The 20,063-nt window shown below is 30.0% G+C and overlaps 1 long non-coding RNA gene across 1 annotated transcript; it reads left to right on the forward strand.

Moving 5' to 3' along the window:
- Window positions 1-1,267: 1,267 nt before the first annotated feature.
- LOC146993060 (uncharacterized) lies at window positions 1,268-15,732 on the forward strand. Its single transcript, XR_015038586.1, has 3 exons — window positions 1,268-1,392; window positions 13,230-13,347; window positions 15,620-15,732. It is a non-coding gene; the product is annotated as an uncharacterized LOC146993060 (long non-coding RNA).
- Window positions 15,733-20,063: the final 4,331 nt, after the last annotated feature.

The following is a 20,063-nucleotide window of genomic DNA, read 5'->3' on the forward strand; positions in this document are numbered from 1 at the left end:
TATTTTGAGCTATTATATTACTAATTCTGTATGTGAATTAAGGCAGTTAAATGTAGAATACCTGCTTCAGTGCTAAAAGTAAAGTATTTGAATTATGTTTTACCATTCATCTGTTTTCAGACGTAGGTCCTATTCTACAATTTACGGAATTCCTCTTTATTGGACATCTCACATAGCTGACAAAATTTTATTCCTATGTTTAGGTTTTATAGTACAATACGTTGAGCATCCGTACATTAGTATATGACTTTGATTCCTTCTAAAGAAAAAGAGTATCTTAGTTTTCTTTAATTTTTGCTTAGAAGTTTAGTATGTAGGTAATTACAATAGTGCTTCCAGAAAATAGCATTTAAATTTTTTACATCATTTCAAAATGCTGTATCATTCAATGGCATTTGATGTGTCTTGGCTTGGTGTATTAAAGCTGGGCTCGAACCCGGACAGCCAGTCAGTATGTTCTTTCTCTGACTGAAATATTGCTATAATTTCATTAAAGTGACGTAATATTTCAGAATAATTTCTTGTACATTGGGTTAAGCGTTCCTCTCTCATGGATAAAAGTACCTAAGTAAAGAACTTAAAAATAGAAACGGTTCTTACGTTAAAATTCTGAATGAAATATTTTTTTATGGTTAATGACTTTTGTTTCCAAGATGTTCTTCGAAATCTGTTTTTAGAATGGTGTTTTTCAGCCCTTTCTAAAAAAAAAATCTATAAAAATATATATATGTATAGCTATTTTAATGTTAATATATTGCGAGTTTGATTATTACTCTTTTTTGATCTGTTATGTCACTAATTCTGTGTGTGAATTAAGATTGTTTAATATATAACATCTGCTTCAGTAAAGCTAACAGTAAAGTTTATTTTGTTTATTTGTTACTTAAAATTACCTGCTTATTGTCTTTTGGTGCCATCATTTTACAGCGCTGAAATTATTTACTCTCGAAGATCAGTATCCCTTTTATTCTGTGTATCGGTAATAACTGTCTAATTTTTTTTCTTTAATTGTTCATGTTGTACCCATACATTAAAATCCCCCTTCGCTTACTGTACTTTTGTCGTATTAGGAAAATCATTTGCTTTTCTATCGACTGCAGTCATGATTTTAGTAACAATGTAGCACATTGCTGGAATTTAAAACAAAGAAGGCTACTTTTGAAGTTTTATATATTAAGAAACAATATTAGATATTTCTGTGTGTGTATAATTATTCTTTATTATCAAAGTAGTTAAAATCTAATGATTCCTTTTCCCCCCTTGGCCTCTTCTAGTGTAATTTGTCATCATTTTTGTGCACTCTTGGATTGCAGAACATGATATCCTGAAAGAAAAAGAACGAAGAGGAAAAGAATGGAGAAATAGTGCAGAGCAAAAACACATCTGTGGCTGGTAATTCTTGTTTTATATTAACTTTATTTCCACTAGAAATGCTTGAATGTTATAATTTGTACACTGCATTTCTTCTGCGAGTTTTTCTTTCCCTCTGGTACATGCGATGTTATGGCTAAATCCATGCAGTCGTTCGGATGTTCGTTTGTTATCCTGTATCTGAACATTTATTTTTAACATGTTCGTTGTTGGAAATCCTCTTTCACATCTTTTAGTAGATCGAAAGCAGGAATTTATCTTTTTAGAAGTTTAACAGGTCATGATTTTTCTGATCTAGGACTATTCAAATGGCTTTTTGTGATATTCTTGATCTTAATTAGGATGAAAATCAGTTACTTCCATTTCTAGATCAGTAGAATTGTTATTTAACATATTTGCAATCTTTTACCATTTTTCTTAAATACTAGTATTATGTAATGGGTTTGAAGTGAACGAAGTAGTTGCCCTAATTTTAAATACACTCAAAACATCTAATTTAGAAACTCACTTAAGCTCGATGAGATTTTTCAAATGTTTGTTTCAGTTTTCTTATATTTCACGCTTTAGTTCTCGAGATTTTCAAAGTGGCAAAACGTACATTACATTATGGTAAAAATGTATATTCCTTATATTTGTGTAATATTTTCACAAAATTAATTTGATTTAAAATGAATTTATAAGACCTTTAATTCAAAGACTTTAGTTTAGTTCTCTCCTCCCCCTCAAGTTTAAGATTTAGTTATTATGTCTGTAAGAATGGCTAAATCGTAGAACCAGGTATGTTCAATAATTTCTTCATAAGTTTCGTTTGTGGATTTTTAAAATTCTTCTATGAAACTTTTGTAACAAGAGCTGGGATAGAACTTAGGCAGCCAGACAGAATGTCCCTTCCCTGAGTGAAAATTTCTATCATTTCATTGAAAGTGACCTTATAATATTTCAGAATAAACCCTCGTAACACTAATAAATGTATATAGATTTCTTTTAATGTTTATGTAATGCGTGTTTTGTTCTTACAATATTTTGAGCTATTATATTACTAATTCTGTATGTGAATTAAGGCAGTTTAATGTAGAATACCTGCTTCAGTGCTAAAAGTAAAGTATTTGAATTATGTTTTACCGTTCATCTGTTTTCAGACGTAGGTTCTATTCTACAATTTACGGAATTCCTCTTTATTGGACACCTCACATAGCTGACAAAATTTCATTCCTATGTTTAGGTTTTATAGTACAATACGTTGAGCATCCATACATTAGTATATGACTTTGATTCCTTCTAAAGAAAAAGAGTATCGTAGTTTTCTTTAATTTTTGCTCAAAATTTTAGTATGTAGGTAATTACAATAGTGCTTCCAGAAAATAGCATTTAAATTTTTTGCATCATTTCAAAATGCTGTATCATTCAATGGCATTTGATGTGTCTTGGCTTGGTGTATTAAAGCTGGGCTCGAACCCAGGCAGCCAGTCAGTATGTTCTTTCTCTGACTGAAATATTGCTATAATTTCATTAAAGTGACGTAATATTTCAGGATAATTTCTTGTACATTGGGTTAAGCGTTCCTCTCTCATGGATAAGAGTACCTAAGTAAAGAACTTAAAAATAGAAACGGTTCTTACATTAAAATTCTGAATGAAATATTTTTTTATGGTTAATGACTTTTGTTTCCAAGATGTTCTTCGAAATCTGTTTTTAGAATGGTGTTTTTCAGCCCTTTCTAAAAAAAAAAATCTATAAAAATATATATATGTATAGCTATTTTAATGTTAATATATTGTGAGTTTGATTATTACTCTTTTTTGATCTGTTATGTCACTAATTCTGTGTGTGAATTAAGATTGTTTAATATATAACATCTGCTTCAGTAAAGCTAACAGTAAAGTTTATTTTGTTTATTTGTTACTTAAAATTACCTGCTTATTGTCTTTTGGTGCCATCATTTTGCAGCGCTGAAATTATTTACTCTCGAAGATCATTATCCCTTTTATTCTGTGTATCCGTAATAACTGTCTAATTTTTTTTCTTTTATTGTTCATGTTGTACCCATACATTAAAATCCCCCTTCGCTTACTGTACTTTTGTCGTATTAGGAAAATCATTTGCTTTTCTATCGACTGCAGTCATGATTTTAGTAACAATGTAGCACATTGCTGGAATTTAAAACAAAGAAGGCTACTTTTGAAGTTTTATATATTAAGAAACAATATTAGATATTTCTGTGTGTGTATAATTATTCTTTATTATCAAAGTAGTTAAAATCTAATGATTCCTTTTCCCCCCTTGGCCTCTTCTAGTGTAATTTGTCATCATTTTTGTGCACTCTTGGATTGCAGAACATGATATCATGAAAGAAAAAGAACGAAGAGGAAAAGAATGGAGAAATAGTGCAGAGCAAAAACACATCTGTGGCTGGTAATTCTTGTTTTATATTAACTTTATTTCCACTAGAAATGCTTGAATGTTATAATTTGTACACTGCATTTCTTCGGCGAGTTTTTCTTTCCCTCTGGTACATGCCATGTTATTGCTAAATCCATGCAGTCTTTCGGATGTTTGTTTGTTATCTTGTATCTGAACATTGATTTTTAACAAGTTCGTTGTTGAAAATCCTCTTTCACATTTTTTAGTAGATCGAAAGCAGAAATTTATCTTTTTAAAAGTTTAACAGGTCATGACTTTTCTGATCTATAACTATTAAAATGGCTTTTTGTGATATTCTTGATCTTAATTAGGATGCAAATCAGTTACTTCCATTTCTAGATCAGTAGAATTGTTATTTAACATATTTGCAATCTTTTACCATTTTTCTTAAATGCTAGTATTATGTAATGGGTTTGAAGTGAACGAAGTAGTTGCCCTAATTTTAAATACACTCAGAACATCTAATTTAGAAACTCACTTAAGCTCGATGAGATTTTTCAAATGTTTGTTTCAGTTTTCTTATATTTCACGCTTTAGTTCTCGAGATTTTCAAAGTGGCAAAACGTACATTACATTATGGTAAAAATGTATATTCCTTATATTTGTGTAATATTTTCACAAAATTAATTTGATTTAAAATGAATTTATAAGACCTTTAATTCAAAGACTTTAGTTTAGTTCTCTCCTCCCCCTCAAGTTTAAGATTTAGTTATTATGTCTGTAAGAATGGCTAAATCGTAGAACCAGGTATGTTCAATAATTTCTTCATAAGTTTCGTTTCTGGATTTTTAAAATTCTTCTATGAAACTTTTGTAACAAGAGCTGGGATAGAACTTAGGCAGCCAGACAGAATGTCCCTTCCCTGAGTGAAAATTTCTATCATTTCATTGAAAGTGACCTTATAATATTTCAGAATAAACCCTCGTAACACTAATAAATGTATATAGATTTCTTTTAATGTTTATGTAATGCGTGTTTTGTTCTTACAATATTTTGAGCTATTATATTACTAATTCTGTATGTGAATTAAGGCAGTTTAATGTAGAATACCTGCTTCAGTGCTAAAAGTAAAGTATTTGAATTATGTTTTACCGTTCATCTGTTTTCAGACGTAGGTTCTATTCTACAATTTACGGAATTCCTCTTTATTGGACATGTCACATAGCTGACAAAATTTCATTCCTATGTTTAGGTTTTATAGTACAATACGTTGAGCATCCGTACGTTAGTATATGACTTTGATTCCTTCTAAAGAAAAAGAGTATCTTAGTTTTCTTTAATTTTTGCTCAAAATTTTAGTATGTAGGTAATTACAATAGTGCTTCCAGAAAATAGCATTTAAATTTTTTGCATCATTTTAAAATGCTGTATCATTCAACGGCATTTGATGTGTCTTGGCTTGGTGTATTAAAGCTGGGCTCGAACCCGGGCAGCCAGTCAGTATGTTCTTTCTCTGACTGAAATATTGCTATAATTTCATTAAAGTGACGTAATATTTCAGGATAATTTCTTGTACATTGGGTTAAGCGTTTCTCTCTCATGGGTAAAAGTACCTAAGTAAAGAACTTAAAAATAGAAACGGTTCTTACGTTAAAATTCTGAATGAAATATTTTTTTATGGTTAATGACTTTTGTTTCCAAGATGTTCTTCGAAATCTGTTTTTAGAATGGTGTTTTTCAGCCCTTTCTAAAAAAAAAAATCTATAAAAATATATATATGTATAGCTATTTTAATGTTAATATATTGCGAGTTTGATTATTACTCTTTTTTGATCTGTTATGTCACTAATTCTGTGTGTGAATTAAGATTGTTTAATATATAACATCTGCTTCAGTAAAGCTAACAGTAAAGTTTATTTTGTTTATTTGTTACTTAAAATTACCTGCTTATTGTCTTTTGGTGCCATCATTTTGCAGCGCTGAAATTATTTACTCTCGAAGATCATTATCCCTTTTATTCTGTGTATCCGTAATAACTGTCTAATTTTTTTTCTTTTATTGTTCATGTTGTACCCATACATTAAAATCCCCCTTCGCTTACTGTACTTTTGTCGTATTAGGAAAATCATTTGCTTTTCTATCGACTGCAGTCATGATTTTAGTAACAATGTAGCACATTGCTGGAATTTAAAACAAAGAAGGCTACTTTTGAAGTTTTATATATTAAGAAACAATATTAGATATTTCTGTGTGTGTATAATTATTCTTTATTATCAAAGTAGTTAAAATCTAATGATTCCTTTTCCCCCCTTGGCCTCTTCTAGTGTAATTTGTCATCATTTTTGTGCACTCTTGGATTGCAGAACATGATATCATGAAAGAAAAAGAACGAAGAGGAAAAGAATGGAGAAATAGTGCAGAGCAAAAACACATCTGTGGCTGGTAATTCTTGTTTTATATTAACTTTATTTCCACTAGAAATGCTTGAATGTTATAATTTGTACACTGCATTTCTTCGGCGAGTTTTTCTTTCCCTCTGGTACATGCCATGTTATTGCTAAATCCATGCAGTCTTTCGGATGTTTGTTTGTTATCTTGTATCTGAACATTGATTTTTAACAAGTTCGTTGTTGAAAATCCTCTTTCACATTTTTTAGTAGATCGAAAGCAGAAATTTATCTTTTTAAAAGTTTAACAGGTCATGACTTTTCTGATCTATAACTATTAAAATGGCTTTTTGTGATATTCTTGATCTTAATTAGGATGCAAATCAGTTACTTCCATTTCTAGATCAGTAGAATTGTTATTTAACATATTTGCAATCTTTTACCATTTTTCTTAAATGCTAGTATTATGTAATGGGTTTGAAGTGAACGAAGTAGTTGCCCTAATTTTAAATACACTCAGAACATCTAATTTAGAAACTCACTTAAGCTCGATGAGATTTTTCAAATGTTTGTTTCAGTTTTCTTATATTTCACGCTTTAGTTCTCGAGATTTTCAAAGTGGCAAAACGCACATTACATTATGGTAAAAATGTATATTCCTTATATTTGTGTAATATTTTCACAAAATTAATTTGATTTAAAATGAATTTATAAGACCTTTAATTCAAAGACTTTAGTTTAGTTCTCTCCTCCCCCTCAAGTTTGAGATTTAGTTATTATGTCTGTAAGAATGGCTAAATCGTAGAACCAGGTATGTTCAATAATTTCTTCATAAGTTTCGTTTCTAGATTTTTAAAATTCTTCTATGAAACTTTTGTAACAAGAGCTGGGATAGAACTTAGGCAGCCAGACAGAATGTCCCTTCCCTGAGTGAAAATTTCTATCATTTCATTGAAAGTGACCTTATAATATTTCAGAATAAACCCTCGTACCACTAATAAATGTATATAGATTTCTTTTAATGTTTATGTAATGCGTGTTTGGTTCTTACAATATTTTGAGCTATTATATTACTAATTCTGTATGTGAATTAAGGCAGTTTAATGTAGAATACCTGCTTCAGTGCTAAAAGTAAAGTATTTGAATTATGTTTTACCGTTCATCTGTTTTCAGACGTAGGTTCTATTCTACAATTTACGGAATTCCTCTTTATTGGACATGTCACATAGCTGACAAAATTTCATTCCTATGTTTAGGTTTTATAGTACAATACGTTGAGCATCCGTACGTTAGTATATGACTTTGATTCCTTCTAAAGAAAAAGAGTATCTTAGTTTTCTTTAATTTTTGCTCAAAATTTTAGTATGTAGGTAATTACAATAGTGCTTCCAGAAAATAGCATTTAAATTTTTTGCATCATTTTAAAATGCTGTATCATTCAACGGCATTTGATGTGTCTTGGCTTGGTGTATTAAAGCTGGGCTCGAACCCGGGCAGCCAGTCAGTATGTTCTTTCTCTGACTGAAATATTGCTATAATTTCATTAAAGTGACGTAATATTTCAGGATAATTTCTTGTACATTGGGTTAAGCGTTTCTCTCTCATGGGTAAAAGTACCTAAGTAAAGAACTTAAAAATAGAAACGGTTCTTACGTTAAAATTCTGAATGAAATATTTTTTTACGGTTAATGACTTTTGTTTCCAAGATGTTCTTCGAAATCTGTTTTTAGAATGGTGTTTTTCAGCCCTTTCTAAAAAAAAAAATCTATAAAAATATATATATGTATAGCTATTTTAATGTTAATATATTGCGAGTTTGATTATTACTCTTTTTTGATCTGTTATGTCACTAATTCTGTGTGTGAATTAAGATTGTTTAATATATAACATCTGCTTCAGTAAAGCTAACAGTAAAGTTTATTTTGTTTATTTGTTACTTAAAATTACCTGCTTATTGTCTTTTGGTGCCATCATTTTGCAGCGCTGAAATTATTTACTCTCGAAGATCATTATCCCTTTTATTCTGTGTATCCGTAATAACTGTCTAATTTTTTTTCTTTTATTGTTCATGTTGTACCCATACATTAAAATCCCCCTTCGCTTACTGTACTTTTGTCGTATTAGGAAAATCATTTGCTTTTCTATCGACTGCAGTCATGATTTTAGTAACAATGTAGCACATTGCTGGAATTTAAAACAAAGAAGGCTACTTTTGAAGTTTTATATATTAAGAAACAATATTAGATATTTCTGTGTGTGTATAATTATTCTTTATTATCAAAGTAGTTAAAATCTAATGATTCCTTTTCCCCCCTTGGCCTCTTCTAGTGTAATTTGTCATCATTTTTGTGCACTCTTGGATTGCAGAACATGATATCATGAAAGAAAAAGAACGAAGAGGAAAAGAATGGAGAAATAGTGCAGAGCAAAAACACATCTGTGGCTGGTAATTCTTGTTTTATATTAACTTTATTTCCACTAGAAATGCTTGAATGTTATAATTTGTACACTGCATTTCTTCTGCGAGTTTTTCTTTCCCTCTGGTACATGCCATGTTATGGCTAAATCCATGCAGTCTTTCGGATGTTTGTTTGTTATCTTGTATCTGAACATTGATTTTTAACAAGTTCGTTGTTGAAAATCCTCTTTCACATTTTTTAGTAGATTGAAAGCAGAAATTTATCTTTTTAAAAGTTTAACAGGTCATGACTTTTCTGATCTAGGACTATTAAAATGGCTTTTTGTGATATTCTTGATCTTAATTAGGATGCAAATCAGTTACTTCCATTTCTAGATCAGTAGAATTGTTATTTAACATATTTGCAATCTTTTACCATTTTTCTTAAATGCTAGTATTATGTAATGGGTTTGAAGTGAACGAAGTAGTTGCCCTAATTTTAAATACACTCAAAACATCTAATTTAGAAACTCACTTAAGCTCGATGAGATTTTTCAAATGTTTGTTTCAGTTTTCTTATATTTCACGCTTTAGTTCTCGAGATTTTCAAAGTGGCAAAACGTACATTACATTATGGTCAAAACGTATATTCCTTATATTTGTGTAATATTTTCACAAAATTAATTTGATTTAAAATGAATTTATAAGACCTTTAATTCAAAGACTTTAGTTTAGTTCTCTCCTCCCCCTCAAGTTTGAGATTTAGTTATTATGTCTGTAAGAATGGCTAAATCGTAGAACCAGGTATGTTCATTAATTTCTTCATAAGTTTCGTTTCTGGATTTTTAAAATTCTTCTATGAAACTTTTGTAACAAGAGCTGGGATAGAACTTAGGCAGCCAGACAGAATGTCCCTTCCCTGAGTGAAAATTTCTATCATTTCGTTGAAAGTGACCTTATAATATTTCAGAATAAACCCTCGTAACACTAATAAATGTATATAGATTTCTTTTAATGTTTATGTAATGCGTGTTTTGTTCTTACAATATTTTGAGCTATTATATTACTAATTCTGTATGTGAATTAAGGCAGTTTAATGTAGAATACCTGCTTCAGTGCTAAAAGTAAAGTATTTGAATTATGTTTTACCGTTCATCTGTTTTCAGACGTAGGTTCTATTCTACAATTTACGGAATTCCTCTTTATTGGACATGTCACATAGCTGACAAAATTTCATTCCTATGTTTAGGTTTTATAGTACAATACGTTGAGCATCCGTACATTAGTATATGACTTTGATTCCTTCTAAAGAAAAAGAGTATCTTAGTTTTCTTTAATTTTTGCTCAAAATTTTAGTATGTAGGTAATTACAATAGTGCTTCCAGAAAATAGCATTTAAATTTTTTGCATCATTTCAAAATGCTGTATCATTCAATGGCATTTGATGTGTCTTGGCTTGGTGTATTAAAGTTGGGCTCGAACCCGGGCAGCCAGTCAGTATGTTCTTTCTCTGACTGAAATATTGCTATAATTTCATTAAAGTGACGTAATATTTCAGGATAATTTCTTGTACATTGGGTTAAGCGTTTCTCTCTCATGGGTAAAAGTACCTAAGTAAAGAACTTAAAAATAGAAACGGTTCTTACGTTAAAATTCTGAATGAAATATTTTTTTACGGTTAATGACTTTTGTTTCCAAGATGTTCTTCGAAATCTGTTTTTAGAATGGTGTTTTTCAGCCCTTTCTAAAAAAAAAAATCTATAAAAATATATATATGTATAGCTATTTTAATGTTAATATATTGCGAGTTTGATTATTACTCTTTTTTGATCTGTTATGTCACTAATTCTGTGTGTGAATTAAGATTGTTTAATATATAACATCTGCTTCAGTAAAGCTAACAGTAAAGTTTATTTTGTTTATTTGTTACTTAAAATTACCTGCTTATTGTCTTTTGGTGCCATCATTTTGCAGCGCTGAAATTATTTACTCTCGAAGATCATTATCCCTTTTATTCTGTGTATCCGTAATAACTGTCTAATTTTTTTTCTTTTATTGTTCATGTTGTACCCATACATTAAAATCCCCCTTCGCTTACTGTACTTTTGTCGTATTAGGAAAATCATTTGCTTTTCTATCGACTGCAGTCATGATTTTAGTAACAATGTAGCACATTGCTGGAATTTAAAACAAAGAAGGCTACTTTTGAAGTTTTATATATTAAGAAACAATATTAGATATTTCTGTGTGTGTATAATTATTCTTTATTATCAAAGTAGTTAAAATCTAATGATTCCTTTTCCCCCCTTGGCCTCTTCTAGTGTAATTTGTCATCATTTTTGTGCACTCTTGGATTGCAGAACATGATATCATGAAAGAAAAAGAACGAAGAGGAAAAGAATGGAGAAATAGTGCAGAGCAAAAACACATCTGTGGCTGGTAATTCTTGTTTTATATTAACTTTATTTCCACTAGAAATGCTTGAATGTTATAATTTGTACACTGCATTTCTTCTGCGAGTTTTTCTTTCCCTCTGGTACATGCCATGTTATGGCTAAATCCATGCAGTCTTTCGGATGTTTGTTTGTTATCTTGTATCTGAACATTGATTTTTAACAAGTTCGTTGTTGAAAATCCTCTTTCACATTTTTTAGTAGATTGAAAGCAGAAATTTATCTTTTTAAAAGTTTAACAGGTCATGACTTTTCTGATCTAGGACTATTAAAATGGCTTTTTGTGATATTCTTGATCTTAATTAGGATGCAAATCAGTTACTTCCATTTCTAGATCAGTAGAATTGTTATTTAACATATTTGCAATCTTTTACCATTTTTCTTAAATGCTAGTATTATGTAATGGGTTTGAAGTGAACGAAGTAGTTGCCCTAATTTTAAATACACTCAAAACATCTAATTTAGAAACTCACTTAAGCTCGATGAGATTTTTCAAATGTTTGTTTCAGTTTTCTTATATTTCACGCTTTAGTTCTCGAGATTTTCAAAGTGGCAAAACGTACATTACATTATGGTCAAAACGTATATTCCTTATATTTGTGTAATATTTTCACAAAATTAATTTGATTTAAAATGAATTTATAAGACCTTTAATTCAAAGACTTTAGTTTAGTTCTCTCCTCCCCCTCAAGTTTGAGATTTAGTTATTATGTCTGTAAGAATGGCTAAATCGTAGAACCAGGTATGTTCATTAATTTCTTCATAAGTTTCGTTTCTGGATTTTTAAAATTCTTCTATGAAACTTTTGTAACAAGAGCTGGGATAGAACTTAGGCAGCCAGACAGAATGTCCCTTCCCTGAGTGAAAATTTCTATCATTTCGTTGAAAGTGACCTTATAATATTTCAGAATAAACCCTCGTAACACTAATAAATGTATATAGATTTCTTTTAATGTTTATGTAATGCGTGTTTTGTTCTTACAATATTTTGAGCTATTATATTACTAATTCTGTATGTGAATTAAGGCAGTTTAATGTAGAATACCTGCTTCAGTGCTAAAAGTAAAGTATTTGAATTATGTTTTACCGTTCATCTGTTTTCAGACGTAGGTTCTATTCTACAATTTACGGAATTCCTCTTTATTGGACATGTCACATAGCTGACAAAATTTCATTCCTATGTTTAGGTTTTATAGTACAATACGTTGAGCATCCGTACATTAGTATATGACTTTGATTCCTTCTAAAGAAAAAGAGTATCTTAGTTTTCTTTAATTTTTGCTCAAAATTTTAGTATGTAGGTAATTACAATAGTGCTTCCAGAAAATAGCATTTAAATTTTTTGCATCATTTCAAAATGCTGTATCATTCAATGGCATTTGATGTGTCTTGGCTTGGTGTATTAAAGTTGGGCTCGAACCCGGGCAGCCAGTCAGTATGTTCTTTCTCTGACTGAAATATTGCTATAATTTCATTAAAGTGACGTAATATTTCAGGATAATTTCTTGTACATTGGGTTAAGCGTTCCTCTCTCATGGATAAGAGTACCTAAGTAAAGAACTTAAAAATAGAAACGGTTCTTACGTTAAAATTCTGAATGAAATATTTTTTTATGGTTAATGACTTTTGTTTCCAAGATGTTCTTCGAAATCTGTTTTTAGAATGGTGTTTTTCAGCCCTTTCTAAAAAAAAAAATCTATAAAAATATATATATGTATAGCTATTTTAATGTTAATATATTGCGAGTTTGATTATTACTCTTTTTTGATCTGTTATGTCACTAATTCTGTGTGTGAATTAAGATTGTTTAATATATAACATCTGCTTCAGTAAAGCTAACAGTAAAGTTTATTTTGTTTATTTGTTACTTAAAATTACCTGCTTATTGTCTTTTGGTGCCATCATTTTGCAGCGCTGAAATTATTTACTCTCGAAGATCATTATCCCTTTTATTCTGTGTATCCGTAATAACTGTCTAATTTTTTTTCTTTTATTGTTCATGTTGTACCCATACATTAAAATCCCCCTTCGCTTACTGTACTTTTGTCGTATTAGGAAAATCATTTGCTTTTCTATCGACTGCAGTCATGATTTTAGTAACAATGTAGCACATTGCTGGAATTTAAAACAAAGAAGGCTACTTTTGAAGTTTTATATATTAAGAAACAATATTAGATATTTCTGTGTGTGTATAATTATTCTTTATTATCAAAGTAGTTAAAATCTAATGATTCCTTTTCCCCCCTTGGCCTCTTCTAGTGTAATTTGTCATCATTTTTGTGCACTCTTGGATTGCAGAACATGATATCCTGAAAGAAAAAGAACGAAGAGGAAAAGAATGGAGAAATAGTGCAGAGCAAAAACACATCTGTGGCTGGTAATTCTTGTTTTATATTAACTTTATTTCCACTAGAAATGCTTGAATGTTATAATTTGTACACTGCATTTCTTCTGCGAGTTTTTCTTTCCCTCTGGTACATGCCATGTTATGGCTAAATCCATGCAGTCTTTCGGATGTTTGTTTGTTATCTTGTATCTGAACATTGATTTTTAACAAGTTCGTTGTTGAAAATCCTCTTTCACATTTTTTAGTAGATCGAAAGCAGAAATTTATCTTTTTAAAAGTTTAACAGGTCATGACTTTTCTGATCTAGGACTATTAAAATGGCTTTTTGTGATATTCTTGATCTTAATTAGGATGCAAATCAGTTACTTCCATTTCTAGATCAGTAGAATTGTTATTTAACATATTTGCAATCTTTTACCATTTTTCTTAAATGCTAGTATTATGTAATGGGTTTGAAGTGAACGAAGTAGTTGCCCTAATTTTAAATACACTCAAAACATCTAATTTAGAAACTCACTTAAGCTCGATGAGATTTTTCAAATGTTTGTTTCAGTTTTCTTATATTTCACGCTTTAGTTCTCGAGATTTTCAAAGTGGCAAAACGTACATTACATTATGGTCAAAACGTATATTCCTTATATTTGTGTAATATTTTCACAAAATTAATTTGATTTAAAATGAATTTATAAGACCTTTAATTCAAAGACTTTAGTTTAGTTCTCTCCTCCCCCTCAAGTTTGAGATTTAGTTATTATGTCTGTAAGAATGGCTAAATCGTAGAACCAGGTATGTTCATTAATTTCTTCATAAGTTTCGTTTCTGGATTTTTAAAATTCTTCTATGAAACTTTTGTAACAAGAGCTGGGATAGAACTTAGGCAGCCAGACAGAATGTCCCTTCCCTGAGTGAAAATTTCTATCATTTCGTTGAAAGTGACCTTATAATATTTCAGAATAAACCCTCGTAACACTAATAAATGTATATAGATTTCTTTTAATGTTTATGTAATGCGTGTTTTGTTCTTACAATATTTTGAGCTATTATATTACTAATTCTGTATGTGAATTAAGGCAGTTTAATGTAGAATACCTGCTTCAGTGCTAAAAGTAAAGTATTTGAATTATGTTTTACCGTTCATCTGTTTTCAGACGTAGGTTCTATTCTACAATTTACGGAATTCCTCTTTATTGGACATGTCACATAGCTGACAAAATTTCATTCCTATGTTTAGGTTTTATAGTACAATACGTTGAGCATCCGTACATTAGTATATGACTTTGATTCCTTCTAAAGAAAAAGAGTATCTTAGTTTTCTTTAATTTTTGCTCAAAATTTTAGTATGTAGGTAATTACAATAGTGCTTCCAGAAAATAGCATTTAAATTTTTTGCATCATTTCAAAATGCTGTATCATTCAATGGCATTTGATGTGTCTTGGCTTGGTGTATTAAAGCTGGGCTCGAACCCGGGCAGCCAGTCAGTATGTTCTTTCTCTGACTGAAATATTGCTATAATTTCATTAAAGTGACGTAATATTTCAGGATAATTTCTTGTACATTGGGTTAAGCGTTCCTCTCTCATGGATAAGAGTACCTAAGTAAAGAACATAAAAATAGAAACGGTTCTTACGTTAAAATTCTGAATGACATATTTTTTTATGGTTAATGACTTTTGTTTCCAAGATGTTCTTCGAAATCTGTTTTTAGAATGGTGTTTTTCAGCCCTTTCTAAAAAAAAAATCTATAAAAATATATATATGTATAGCTATTTTAATGTTAATATATTGCGAGTTTGATTATTACTCTTTTTTGATCTGTTATGTCACTAATTCTGTGTGTGAATTAAGATTGTTTAATATATAACATCTGCTTCAGTAAAGCTAACAGTAAAGTTTATTTTGTTTATTTGTTACTTAAAATTACCTGCTTATTGTCTTTTGGTGCCATCATTTTGCAGCGCTGAAATTATTTACTCTCGAAGATCATTATCCCTTTTATTCTGTGTATCCGTAATAACTGTCTAATTTTTTTTCTTTTATTGTTCATGTTGTACCATTACATTAAAATCCCCCTTCGCTTACTGTACTTTTGTCGTATTAGGAAAATCATTTGCTTTTCTATCGACTGCAGTCATGATTTTAGTAACAATGTAGCACATTGCTGGAATTTAAAACAAAGAAGGCTACTTTTGAAGTTTTATATATTAAGAAACAATATTAGATATTTCTGTGTGTGTATAATTATTCTTTATTATCAAAGTAGTTAAAATCTAATGATTCCTTTTCCCCCCTTGGCCTCTTCTAGTGTAATTTGTCATCATTTTTGTGCACTCTTGGATTGCAGAATATGATATCATGAAAGAAAAAGAACGAAGAGGAAAAGAATGGAGAAATAGTGCAGAGCAAAAACACATCTGTGGCTGGTAATTCTTGTTTTATATTAACTTTATTTCCACTAGAAATGCTTGAATGTTATAATTTGTACACTGCATTTCTTCTGCGAGTTTTTCTTTCCCTCTGCTACATGCCATGTTATGGCTAAATCCATGCAGTCGTTCGGATGTTTGCTTGTTATCTTGTATCTGAACATTGATTTTTAACAAGTTCGTTGTTGAAAATCCTCTTTCACATTTTTTAGTAGATCGAGAGCAGAAATTTATCTTTTTAAAAGTTTAACAGGTCATGATTTTTCTGATCTAGGACTATTCAAATGGCTTTTTGTGATATTCTTGATCTTAATTAGGATGAAAATCAGTTACTTCCATTTCTAGATCAGTAGAATTGTTATTTAACATATTTGCAATCTTTTACCATTTTTCTTAAATACTAGTATTATGTAATGGGTTTGAAGTGAATGAAGTAGTTGGCCTAATTTTAAATACACTCAAAACATCTAATTTAGAAACTAACTTAAGCTCGATAAGATTTTTCAAATGTTTGTTTCAGTTTTCTTATATTTCACGCTTTAGTTCTCGAGATTTTCAAAGTGGCAAAACGTACATTACATTATGGTCAAAATGTATATTCCTTATATTTGTGTAATATTTTCACAAAATTAATTTGATTTAAAATGAATTTATAAGACCTTTAATTCAAAGACTTTAGTTTAGTTCTCTCCTCCCCCTCAAGTTTAAGATTTAGTTATTATGTCTGTAAGAATCGCTAAATCGTAGAACCAGGTATGTTCAATAATTTCTTCATAAGTTTCGTTTCTGGATTTTTAAAATTCTTCTATGAAACTTTTGTAACAAGAGCTGGGATACAGCCTAGGCAGCCAGACAGAATGTCCCTTCCCTGAGTGAAAATTTCTATCATTTCATTGAAAGTGACCTTATAATATTTCAGAATAAACCCTCGTAATACTAATAAATGTATATAGATTTCTTTTAATGTTTATGTAATGCGTCTTTTGTTCTTACAATATTTTGAGCTATTATATTACTAATTCTGTATGTGAATTATGGCAGTTAAATGTAGAATACCTGCTTCAGTGCTAAAAGTAAAGTATTTGAATTATGTTTTACCATTCATCTGTTTTCAGACGTAGGTTCTATTCTACAATTTACGGAATTCCTCTTTATTGGACATGTCACATAGCTGACAAAATTTCATTCCTATGTTTAGGTTTTATAGTACAATACGTTGAGCATCCGTACATTAGTATATGACTTTGATTCCTTCTAAAGAAAAAGAGTATCTTAGTTTTCTTTAATTTTTGCTCAAAATTTTAGTATGTAGGTAATTACAATAGTGCTTCCAGAAAATAGCATTTAAATTTTTTGCATCATTTCAAAATGCTGTATCATTCAACGGCATTTGATGTGTCTTGGCTTGGTGTATTAAAGCTGGGCTCGAACCCGGACAGCCAGTCAGTATGTTCTTTCTCTGACTGAAATATTGCTATAATTTCATTAAAGTGACGTAATATTTCAGGATAATTTCTTGTACATTGGGTTAAGCGTTTCTCTCTCATGGGCAAAAGTACCTAAGTAAAGAACTTAAAAATAGAAACGGTTCTTACGTTAAAATTCTGAATGAAATATTTTTTTATGGTTAATGACTTTTGTTTCCAAGATGTTCTTCGAAATCTGTTTTTAGAATGGTGTTTTTCAGCCCTTTCTAAAAAAAAAAATCTATAAAAATATATATATGTATAGCTATTTTAATGTTAATATATTGCGAGTTTGATTATTACTCTTTTTTGATCTGTTATGTCACTAATTCTGTGTGTGAATTAAGATTGTTTAATATATAACATCTGCTTCAGTAAAGCTAACAGTAAAGTTTATTTTGTTTATTTGTTACTTAAAATTACCTGCTTATTGTCTTTTGGTGCCATCATTTTGCAGCGCTGAAATTATTTACTCTCGAAGATCATTATCCCTTTTATTCTGTGTATCCGTAATAACTGTCTAATTTTTTTTTCTTTTATTGTTCATGTTGTACCCATACATTAAAATCCCCCTTCGCTTACTGTACTTTTGTCGTATTAGGAAAATCATTTGCTTTTCTATCGACTGCAGTCATGATTTTAGTAACAATGTAGCACATTGCTGGAATTTAAAACAAAGAAGGCTACTTTTGAAGTTTTATATATTAAGAAACAATATTAGATATTTCTGTGTGTGTATAATTATTCTTTATTATCAAAGTAGTTAAAATCTAATGATTCCTTTTCCCCCCTTGGCCTCTTCTAGTGTAATTTGTCATCATTTTTGTGCACTCTTGGATTGCAGAACATGATATCATGAAAGAAAAAGAACGAAGAGGAAAAGAATGGAGAAATAGTGCAGAGCAAAAACACATCTGTGGCTGGTAATTCTTGTTTTATATTAACTTTATTTCCACTAGAAATGCTTGAATGTTATAATTTGTACACTGCATTTCTTCTGCGAGTTTTTCTTTCCCTCTGGTACATGCCATGTTATGGCTAAATCCATGCAGTCTTTCGGATGTTTGTTTGTTATCTTGTATCTGAACATTGATTTTTAACAAGTTCGTTGTTGAAAATCCTCTTTCACATTTTTTAGTAGATTGAAAGCAGAAATTTATCTTTTTAAAAGTTTAACAGGTCATGACTTTTCTGATCTAGGACTATTAAAATGGCTTTTTGTGATATTCTTGATCTTAATTAGGATGCAAATCAGTTACTTCCATTTCTAGATCAGTAGAATTGTTATTTAACATATTTGCAATCTTTTACCATTTTTCTTAAATGCTAGTATTATGTAATGGGTTTGAAGTGAACGAAGTAGTTGCCCTAATTTTAAATACACTCAAAACATCTAATTTAGAAACTCACTTAAGCTCGATGAGATTTTTCAAATGTTTGTTTCAGTTTTCTTATATTTCACGCTTTAGTTCTCGAGATTTTCAAAGTGGCAAAACGTACATTACATTATGGTCAAAACGTATATTCCTTATATTTGTGTAATATTTTCACAAAATTAATTTGATTTAAAATGAATTTATAAGACCTTTAATTCAAAGACTTTAGTTTAGTTCTCTCCTCCCCCTCAAGTTTGAGATTTAGTTATTATGTCTGTAAGAATGGCTAAATCGTAGAACCAGGTATGTTCATTAATTTCTTCATAAGTTTCGTTTCTGGATTTTTAAAATTCTTCTATGAAACTTTTGTAACAAGAGCTGGGATAGAACTTAGGCAGCCAGACAGAATGTCCCTTCCCTGAGTGAAAATTTCTATCATTTCGTTGAAAGTGACCTTATAATATTTCAGAATAAACCCTCGTAACACTAATAAATGTATATAGATTTCTTTTAATGTTTATGTAATGCGTGTTTTGTTCTTACAATATTTTGAGCTATTATATTACTAATTCTGTATGTGAATTAAGGCAGTTTAATGTAGAATACCTGCTTCAGTGCTAAAAGTAAAGTATTTGAATTATGTTTTACCGTTCATCTGTTTTCAGACGTAGGTTCTATTCTACAATTTACGGAATTCCTCTTTATTGGACATGTCACATAGCTGACAAAATTTCATTCCTATGTTTAGGTTTTATAGTACAATACGTTGAGCATCCGTACATTAGTATATGACTTTGATTCCTTCTAAAGAAAAAGAGTATCTTAGTTTTCTTTAATTTTTGCTCAAAATTTTAGTATGTAGGTAATTACAATAGTGCTTCCAGAAAATAGCATTTAAATTTTTTGCATCATTTCAAAATGCTGTATCATTCAATGGCATTTGATGTGTCTTGGCTTGGTGTATTAAAGTTGGGCTCGAACCCGGGCAGCCAGTCAGTATGTTCTTTCTCTGACTGAAATATTGCTATAATTTCATTAAAGTGACGTAATATTTCAGGATAATTTCTTGTACATTGGGTTAAGCGTTCCTCTCTCATGGATAAGAGTACCTAAGTAAAGAACTTAAAAATAGAAACGGTTCTTACGTTAAAATTCTGAATGAAATATTTTTTTATGGTTAATGACTTTTGTTTCCAAGATGTTCTTCGAAATCTGTTTTTAGAATGGTGTTTTTCAGCCCTTTCTAAAAAAAAAAATCTATAAAAATATATATATGTATAGCTATTTTAATGTTAATATATTGCGAGTTTGATTATTACTCTTTTTTGATCTGTTATGTCACTAATTCTGTGTGTGAATTAAGATTGTTTAATATATAACATCTGCTTCAGTAAAGCTAACAGTAAAGTTTATTTTGTTTATTTGTTACTTAAAATTACCTGCTTATTGTCTTTTGGTGCCATCATTTTGCAGCGCTGAAA

This window comes from Stegodyphus dumicola, chromosome X1 (genome assembly GCF_044657685.1).
Source record: "Stegodyphus dumicola isolate Sdum_Otavi_A_Nest chromosome X1, ASM4465768v1".
NCBI lineage: Eukaryota > Metazoa > Arthropoda > Arachnida > Araneae > Eresidae > Stegodyphus > Stegodyphus dumicola.